This window comes from Schistocerca americana, chromosome 6 (assembly GCF_021461395.2).
Source record: "Schistocerca americana isolate TAMUIC-IGC-003095 chromosome 6, iqSchAmer2.1, whole genome shotgun sequence".
Taxonomy (NCBI): Eukaryota; Metazoa; Arthropoda; class Insecta; order Orthoptera; family Acrididae; genus Schistocerca; species Schistocerca americana.
The window spans coordinates 310,621,162-310,631,150 of record NC_060124.1 but is presented as its reverse complement, the minus strand read 5'-3'; the positions used below and the strand labels follow the sequence as shown (position 1 = coordinate 310,631,150).

At 43.8% G+C, this 9,989-nt stretch overlaps 1 non-coding gene across 1 annotated transcript; it reads right to left on the bottom strand.

Moving 5' to 3' along the window:
- Positions 1 to 235: 235 nt before the first annotated feature.
- Positions 236 to 307, bottom strand: Trnag-ucc. The gene has a single exon. It is a non-coding gene; the product is annotated as a tRNA-Gly (tRNA).
- Between the last annotated feature and the right edge of the window lie 9,682 nt (positions 308 to 9,989).

Genomic DNA, 9,989 nt, shown 5'->3' with positions numbered 1-9,989 from the left:
GTCGAGGAGTATAAACTGAGAGCTAACCTGGAAGACTCAAAGTACTTTTTCACGTTCTCGGTATCAAGCCTTGACTGGACAAGGAAACTGAACGTTGGAATATAACACCTGTTTTAATGTATTTTCTGTGCTTATATCTACGTATTTTTATGTGTTGTTGACTGTTTGCATGTGTAGTGCTCCACACTAAATGAAATCGCTTCACGGGTATTCCCGAAACATAAGTAAAAATAAATGCGATGGCCGGGAATCGAACCCGGATCAACTGCTTGGAAGGCAACTATGCTGACCATTACACCACCATCGCACGCTGAAGAGCACAGCAACCGCTGTCGCTTCGACAGCGGAGCAACGCTTCTCCTTTCACCGTGACGTCACAAACAGGCGGCGTGATGCGGCTTCTGCCAGCGAAGCGGAACTGTTTGCAGCCGTTTGCTTTCCATCAGGCTGCAACTGCGGCTTATGTTTTCTAGCCACGTGACATCCAAAATAATACATTGGGGATGAAATTTATGCTATTACTTTACACTGTTTCAGAAGGTATCTCACACGGCTTAAGACGTTGGCCAGTGCAACTTCGTTATATTTCGATGATAAATGAATACTGTAGTACTTAAATTTATTTAGTGCCAGGATTTACAAGACCCATATCCCACGACAGACTCCACGGAGTTTTTGTACCCTCTGCCCCCCCCCCCTCCCCTCGCTTCTGCCGGAACTTCCAGGCCCACGTAGGAACATTTCAATTGCCGAGAATTCTTCCGGGTTGTATGGCCGTGGTCCATGGAACTCTTCTATCCCTGACGTTTCGTCCAAAGCTACGTTGGACATCTTCGGAGGTGCTCCTGGTTGTGCTGAGTCTTGCCGACTGACGAGTCGGATAGTTGGATGTCGAAGAACGGCCTAAATACCGTGGAAAATGGGCGTGGTCTAGATTTCACGCGATAGCAGAGATAAACCTTGTCAAGGATAAAATATAACTATCGATCGTATTACGTCAAAGATAAAAACTTCTCATCGATTCTGTAGCGCCATTGTCCGTACATAGCTGAGCTTCATGGTTTCTTCTTTTCTGTTAAAATTATCCCCGTGTTTATATATTTCTATGGATTCTCTACATAGCCGTCATAGTACATAAAACTTCAGCTTCCGAAAATTTCACTACGTGATCACCCGACGGAAGAGCATGTTCCGCCACTGCTGACTGTTTTCCCTAGTAGGCAAAGACATGTTCCTTCACACTCCTCTCTCTAGTTCCAATGTAGACCCTACCATATGTACAGGGAATCTTGTATACACCACTTGCAGACAGAGGGGGATGTTCATCCTTAACGGAACGAAGTGCTTGACCTATTTTCTTAGTTGGTCTGAAAATCGGTCAAACGTTACATTTGCTTAAAATCTTGCCAATTTGATCCGTTACTTTTTTGATGAAGTGTAGAGAAACCGTGTTCTTCCATCGCTGTGTCCTATCGTTGTCCTTAGGCCTCCCGTTATTCGGTCGCAAAACTCTATTTATTTCCTTACTAGAGAACCCATTCTTCTCAAAAGCCTGCTTTATATGTTGTAACTCGGCGTCCAGGTATTCCGGCGCACAAATCGTCTTAGCTCTCATCACTAGACTTTTAATTACACCTCTTTTCTTTGTGGATGACGTTTGGAATCCTTATGCAAGTATCTGTCGGTATGTGTAACCTTCCGAAAGACTTTATGTTTCAAGCTGCCATCAGTCTGTCTCATAGCGAACACATCCAAGAAGGATATTGCATTTTCTCCATTTCCATGGCAAACTGGATTTTAGGACTTATACTATTTAAATAACAAAAGAATTTCTCTAAAGCTTTTTTACCATGTGAGCAAACCATAAATGAATCATCCACATATCGATACCATCGACGTGGATTCTTATTCGCTTTTTCCAGAGCTAATTGTTCAAATTTATCCATGTAAAAATTGGCGATCGTTGGACTCAGTGGGTTACCCACGGCCACACTATCAACCTGCTCATAGAACTCATCCTCTCACTGGAACCGACTAGAGGTGAGACAGTGTCTGAAAAGAGCAGTCCTATCTGCTGGGAAAACACCTGCTATGTAAACTATAACTTCGTTAAGTGGAATCATCGTAAATAAAGACACTGTGTCAAAACTGACAAGACTATCCTCAGGAGCCAAAGTTAGTCCCTTCAGTTTCTCAATGAAATGACACGAGTCTTTTACATAAGAATCTTATTTCAATTATTTGTAGACGCAAGGCACAAAAGGTGCTGGCAACACTATAGCTATAAAGATTTGCTATTTTCAAAGACTACCCAATGTGACCAACTACTGCTCTTCATTTGAGATACTTTTCGCAACACCATAGATTATTTCCCGTAAGACTCTAAACTTATGAATACTTTGATTTTCCGACTTATTCTCACACTTCTTCATTTATGCGAAACTTTTATTGTCTTGTTTACGAAATCTTCGTGTAACTATATGTTTACTGGCGTTGACATACTTGACGTTCAAATGTGTGTAAATTCCTAAGGGACCAATCCGTGGCATGACGCCTCAAACCATGCGGCCACTCCGCACGGTCACATATCTGATATAAATATTATTGAACATTTGCTTGGCTTAGAGAGGTGGTCTTAAAACAGAGGAAACGAAAACACTTTTACCGAACTTGACATGGCCGCAAAGGCATCGGAATACGCAGTGTCACTCTTGTGCTTGGTGAGAAAAATTTACGTTTCCCGTATCTACCGACTCTCGGCAGTCTTGAATGGTCAAATATCTGCCTTAATGTTTACGCCATTGCGCCCTTGAATTTTTTTCATTGGGCGGCAACAAATTCTTGGAGACTGTCCTGCGAAATAGGTCTTGTAAATCCTGTCACTAAATAAATTTAAATATCACAGTGTTCATTAACCTTTGAAGTGTAATGAAGCTACACTGGCCGACGTCTTAAGCTAATTATGTGACATACACTATGTGATTAAAAGTATCCGGACACTTGGCTGAAAATGACTTACAAGTTTGTGACGCCCTCCATCGGTAATGCTGGAATTCAATATGGTGTAGGCCCATCCTTAGCCTTGATAACAGCTTCCACTCTCGCAGGCATACGTTCAATCAGGTGCTGGAGGGTTTCTTGGGGAATGCATCATGAACAGCTGCTCGATCGTGTTGAAAGATGAAATTGCGATCCCCGAATTGCTCTTCAACAGTGGGAAGCAAGAAGGTGCTTAAAACATCAATGTAATCCTGTGGTAGTGCCACCCAAAACAACAACGGGTACAAGCCCCCTCCATGAAAAACACGACCACACCATAACACCACCGCCTCCGAATTTTACTGTTGGCACTACACACGCTGGCAGATGACATTCACCGAGCATTCGCCATACCCACACCCTGCCAGCGGAACACCACATTGTGTACCGTGATTCGTCACTCCACACAACGTTTTTCCGCTGTTCAATCGTGCAATTTTTACGCTCCTTGCACCAAGCGAGGCACCGTTTGACATTTACCGGCGTGATGTATGGCTTATGAGCAGCCGCTCGACCATGAAATCCAAGTTTTCTCACCTCCCCCTAACTTTCACAGGACTTGCAGTGGATCCTGAAGCAGTTTGGAGTTCCTGTGTAATGGTCCAGAGAGATGTCTGCCTATTACACATTACGACCCTTTTCAACTGCCGGCGGTCTGTCAGTCAACAGACGAGGTCGGCCTGTACGCTTTTGTGCTGTACGTGTTCCTTCACGTTTCCACTTCACTATCACATCGGAAACAATGTACCCATGGATGTTTAGGAGTGTGGAAATCTCGCTTACAGACGTATGACACAAGTGAACCCAATCACCGACCACGTTCGAAGTCGGTGAGTTCCGCGGAGCACCCCATTCTGCCCTCTCACGATGTCTAATGTCTACTGAAGTCGGTGATATGAAGTACCTGGCAGTAGGTGGCAGCACAATGCACCTAATATGGAAAATATATGTTTTTGGTGATGTCCGGATACTTTTGATCACACAATCTACCTCCTGAAACAGAATAAAGTAATAGCATAATTTTCATCTCCATTATATTATTTTGTATGTCACGGGATTAACAAGCAAAAGCTGCAGCTACAAACTGATGGAAAGCAAGCGGCTGCAAACATTTCCACTACACTGGCAGAAGCCGCATCACGCCGCCGTAAAAACTTCCCACACTGGACGGTGGCACGGTTCGCCCCCACCCAGAGCAGTATCTGCCATTTAGTTATTCATTTTTATGAGTTTCAGTGTTATGCGACCATAGTGCATGCCATTACAAAACCATAAATTTCTTGTACATTTACATTTATTTCCACATTCTGCAAGACACTATGAAGTGAATGAGAAAGGATACGTCCAATTGTACCAGGTGGATCGCCACATGCTAAAAAGGTCTCAGTCAGGAAATATCCAAAATGAAGTTAAGCACACTGACGTGTTGTTGAAGAGTAGGTGCATCATTTAATACTAGAAGTCACTCAGTCACTTATGTGATATAAGGTCATTAGCCAGTGACTGAAGCTCTTCTAGCACGTCAAAAGATCCTACCTAGCAGAAAGAAGAGAAGCTTTCCTTTAACACACTGAGAGATTTCCAATAAAACAATGACATAATGCTGGTAAGGATATAAAATATTTAGATGCCAGATGTAACAGTCTAGTGCTGTATAAGTTGTATAAGGAGAAATATCCCCAGGTAAAGGACACTTCATGCATCATTTTTCAAGGAGAATTTCAGTTTGCATTTCGGACGGCATGAAATAGACTGCTTTTGCGTATATGGAGACCTGGAGGTCGAAATGAGAAGGCTGCACGTTAATGATGATGCAACGCGATGAGCCACTGGAGACGCAATGGTTCGCAAGTGACAGGCGTAAAAATGTTGTACTTTTCTTACAGGCGTGTTTACGGATGAAACCTATGTACTTGCTGTTAGTTTTACTACACGCAAAATGTCCACAGATTCCTGGTGAAAACGAAGGGCCCAACGAAGAATTCAGTTTCCCCTAGAAAGTTGAACACTGTTTTCCTGCCGGGGGACATTCGCTTCTCCCTTGTGACAGAGATATGACGAAAATCAAAAGAGGACTGGTTCTATACGATACACGAACTAACAGAGCTCGTAATACACTACAGCAAAGGTAAAAAAATTATTATGGCAGGAATTTGTAATCATTGGTTATTACACTCTAGGGCAAAGAAAAACGACGCACAGTGAATGACTTACCCGAATGGAAAGGTAATTGGTAAATGTGATGTATGTGAGCAGACAATCAAATTATTACAGTTTCAGAAAAAATGGGTTGATTTATTCAGGAGAAAGAGCTTCACAAATTGAGCAAGTCTATAACTTATTCGCCGGTCATCGGGGCTCAGTTCGAAGCGGGACACGTCACCGTGGACGATTCTACCTCAGTCAATGAAATTCCAGGCCGAAGACGTCACTGGAGACCCTCAGGACAGCGGTGGGAAACCAACCTGGCTGGCATCCGCCAGCAACCCGGAGTAATGGTCTGGGGTGCCATGTCTTTTCATAACAGGACCCCCTTGGCTTTCACCCGCGGCACTGTTATAGCGCAGCGGAACGTCGGCGACATTCTACGCCCCTTCATGTTGCCCTTCAAGCCAGGCCATACTGGGCTTACATTAAAGCAGTTTCTACTGCTTGCCTTCGTGGTTGTCAAACCCAAACCCTACCTCGGGCAGCAAAGTCACCGGATGTCTCTCCAACTGAGAACGTTTGAGCATTATGGGCAGTTCAACCGTCTCGGGAGTTCGACGATCTAACGCACCAGCTAGACAGAATTTGGCATGATTTCCCCTCGAGGATATCAAACAACTCTATCAATTAATCTCAACCCAAATACTTGCTTGCATAATGGCGAGAGATGGACCAACGTGTTGTCGATGCACAGTTTGAGAACTCTTCCTCCTGAATAAATCATTCAAATTTCCTGAAATTGTGACAATTTTTTGTACATGCACATCACATCTACCGATTTCCGTTCCGTTCCAACAGTTCATTCGTGGGACGTCGTTGTTTTATTTTTTTTCTTGGACTTTATTAATGCCACTGTCGAAAACTTTTATTAAGGGGAAAAATACTTACTACAGGAATCCACAAACGTGCTAAAACGACCTCAGTCATCGAAGTTTAAACATTTTAATATCCACAATTATTTTTTCACAATTTAAAACAAACGTTTATAGTCACACCAGTGTTATCCATTACTGATATTCTTTTCGTGAGACAAGAAAGGGTGGTTTAAGTATAGTTACTCTTCTTAGTTTTTCCGAAACTAGTTTGGAATTACTTCGGCCCTTTTAGCATGTCGCAGTTCAAGTATTAGAATGTCTCCCCGTTCCATTTATGTATAGAGTGTGGGAAGGATGACTTTTAAATACCTTTATGTGCGTTGCAACTTATCTCATCTTAGCAATCCTTACGGTAACGGTGCCTAGAGGGCTGTAATATATTCCCATATCCTTCACTTAATACTGCTTCTTGGAACTTTGGAAGTAGGCTTTCGCAGAATAGTTTACATCGGTCTTAGCCTACTTATATCCTAAATAAACAAAACAAGTGCCCAAGTTTGTTTATACCAGGGTTGTTAAAAAGTATCCGACCACTTTTATCTGTATCGGGGCGCGGGCTCTCTCTATGTCTGTAAGCATAGTAGTGTGCATGCCTGATTTTTTCATGACTGCGAAAACAACGAGTCGCGCGTTGGCTGTTGATAACTAAACAAGTGGAAGTGGTAGTCGACGGATTTGATGATGTAGGCGAAATGACAGAAAAAGTGGGACAACGTTATTACGTTTGTTTTAAGCCTGGAGATTCTCAAGTTGAAACAATCCGCAAGATACGACAAGCGTCTGCGGACATAGTAATGGGTACCATACAGATAAAGGAGTAGTGAAACTGCTTCAAAGATGACCGTGCATCAGTGAAGAATGAAGCACTTTCAAGCAGGCCTTCAACATCCGGAAATGAGGATGTTATTGATCATGAATCACGATCAGAGAACTTGCAGACCACCTTAAAATTAGTATTGGACCCATTAATTCCATTTTAACGGAACATTTGACCTGCGGAAGATCTCAGCAAAATTTGTGCCGAAGTTTCTAACAACTGAGCAAAGCAACTTCATTTGGAGATCCCTCTCGAAATGCTGGATATTGTGAATAGTAAGCACAACCTACTTAACACAACGATCACTGGTGATAAGTCCTGGGTCTATGGGTAACAAACTTCCAGTCACCTAAATGGAAGCATCTGTCATCCTCGAGACTCAATAAAACGAGGCTAATCTGCAGCAACGTGAAAGTCATGCCTATCGCCTTTTTTTACTCCTATAGTGTGGTCCATCACTAGCACGCCCCATAAGGCACTAACGTCAATAAGTAGAACTACCAAGAAGTCCTGCTTCGCCTTCCGAAGCAGTGAGACGGAAACAGCAGGACTAGCAGGCAGCAGGCAGTTGGCATCTTCACCACGATAACGCAATTGCTAATCATTCACAATTAATTAAGAGTTTTTTGGTCAAACACAACACAGCTTTGGTTTGTCAGCCTCCGTGTCCTCCTGACATAGTACCAAGTGAGTTCTCGCTTTACCCTAAACTGAAAACGACTCAGAGGGACTACAGAAAAGGGAGGCGACATTCAGAATTCGACGGAGAAACAGTGCACCATGCCAAAAGAGGCTTTCCAGCGATGCTGTCAGCAGTGACAGCACCGTTGGAAGAGGGGCGTAGTAGCTGAAGGGGACTATTTTGGAGCAGGTACCTAGTGTCAAACAATTCTACCTGAATAGAGATTTTGAAAATTTCTCGGGTATTCAACCAGGTAGCGTCGTCCAAGAGGCGCTAAAAACTTAACTTCGAAGGTGCGCTGGAGAAGCTCAATAGTCTTCCTTTTCACTCTGTTGGTAAGATCGTCTTCGATTCTCCGGTTGGTTTCTAATAGGTTGGCTTGTAATAGGTCGGACGATTTTTGTTTGTATACATTATACGGTAGTAGGACTTTGCAATTCCCTTTATCTGCTGGGAGGACGACAGTCCCGGCATCTTCTCGGAACCGCTTCAGTGCTTTCCTCTCTTCCTTGGAGATGTTTGGCTTCGGGGGAGCCACCCTGGTGAGTACACGGCATGTTTACCGTCGTATTTCCTCTGCGTGGAAGTGCAAGAGCGGCCTGTTCCACAGCGCTGATGAATTGTTCTGCTGGTAATGTTGTCGGTGTTGGTGCGAAATTCAGCCCAAGTATGGATAAGGTAGCATCATCAGTTACTGTCCCTGTACAGATAATGACAGTTCTCTGTGGTTCTTCTTGCGGTGGTTTGGCTGCAAGGCGTTCGTATTTTGCAGTTTGTCTGCAGGTGGCCGATTGCCAAGCACTGTTGGCTTGAGACCAGCTAACTGCATCTACCCACTCCCATGAGTCAGGGGAGAGGCAAGGTGCAAATGGAGTGAGAAGAGATCTCTAGAGGTCTCATCGAGTCTGCGTCGATTGTACTGGATCCTCTCCCTGACCAGGGCCAGGCTACCTCTTCTGGTGATCTGGGTGGCGGCTGTGGTTCTGATATGATGAGTGACCTTCGCAAAAGACGGTATGATTAGGTCCTCTTGGCATCTCAGTAGAAAGACAAGGAAAGCCAAAAGGCGCTCCTTCCTGTTCCGAAGCTTGTCCAGCTTCTTGATTTTGCTGTGCATCTCCTCCCCGTAGAGGTACTTGATGTGTGGTCTGAGGTTTTCCCGGCGTAGAGAACTTTGAAAATTTCTCGTGTATTCAGCCAGGTAGCGTAGTCCAAGAGATTGATTTTATAAAGAAAAGTCTTAATTTTTGAACAGTTGTTGTATAAGAGAAGAGATCTGTGCCCCTATTTGGCTTGAACTGGTACAGACCCCTACTTACATACGTAACTGACATATTTACTTTACGCAATCAGGCCCAATGTACCGCCCGCTGCTTTGAGGGACAGCCTCCACTCCAGCCTGCCTTCAACTCCTTTCTGCCATCCTTCTAGCAATTCCACTCTCTGAAGGTCTTTGGATACGCAGTCACTCCATCGAGTTCTAGGTCTTCCTACGGGCCTTCTGCCGGTTGGCTTGGTGTTGAGTACTGTTGTCCTGCATTCGAGCAACATGCCCTGCCCACCGGAGTCCTCGTGTCTTCATTATAGCCACCATGTTCGGCTCTTTGTAAATACCATACAAGTTAGTATTGTGACAAATCCTCCTTTTTTTCAATCTCATTATCGTAGACTGGTCCAAAAATCTTCCGAAGGACTTTCCTTTTAAATATCATCAGTCTGTTCAGATCTTGTTTGGTTGTACTCCAGGTGACACATCCATATAGTACTACTGGCTGTGGGAGTGTTTTGTAGATGTTTATTTTGAAATGTCTTGACAGACTTCTGGTTTTGAGGAGAGCATTAAGGCCGTGGTAACAGCCATTACCTGCCTGTAGTCTTGCCTGTATTTCCATTTTACTGGATGATTGATCTCTGAATACTGCGCCCAGATATTTGAACTCCCTGACTTGACGATAAGAACATTCAGTTGTGTATAAGGGTGGAACTGACAGATGGATAATTTGATTTTCTTTGCGACTGATATGAATTAGAGAACTTATAACGATTTTTGGGTGTCCTGGAAACTTTGGAGATAAAAACGCCCGAGGTTTCACTAGACACCGACGATGTAAAGCCTTACGAATAATTTCATTTAAGGAGCTGATCGCGCCGCATTTGACCCACTGCAGAGGTGATTACGTGAGTCACCATAACTGCTCTTATATGACGACGCAAGTAAATGTATGTGAAGGAAGTAAAGGTCGTATCATACAAAGACGTGGGTAGTCTTATTTCGTCCGCTGGCGGTCCGAATGGCCACGATTCCAAAGTCGCCCTCACATAAGAAAGAAGGACGTGAAACGCATTGGCCTAGAACGAACAAATTGGG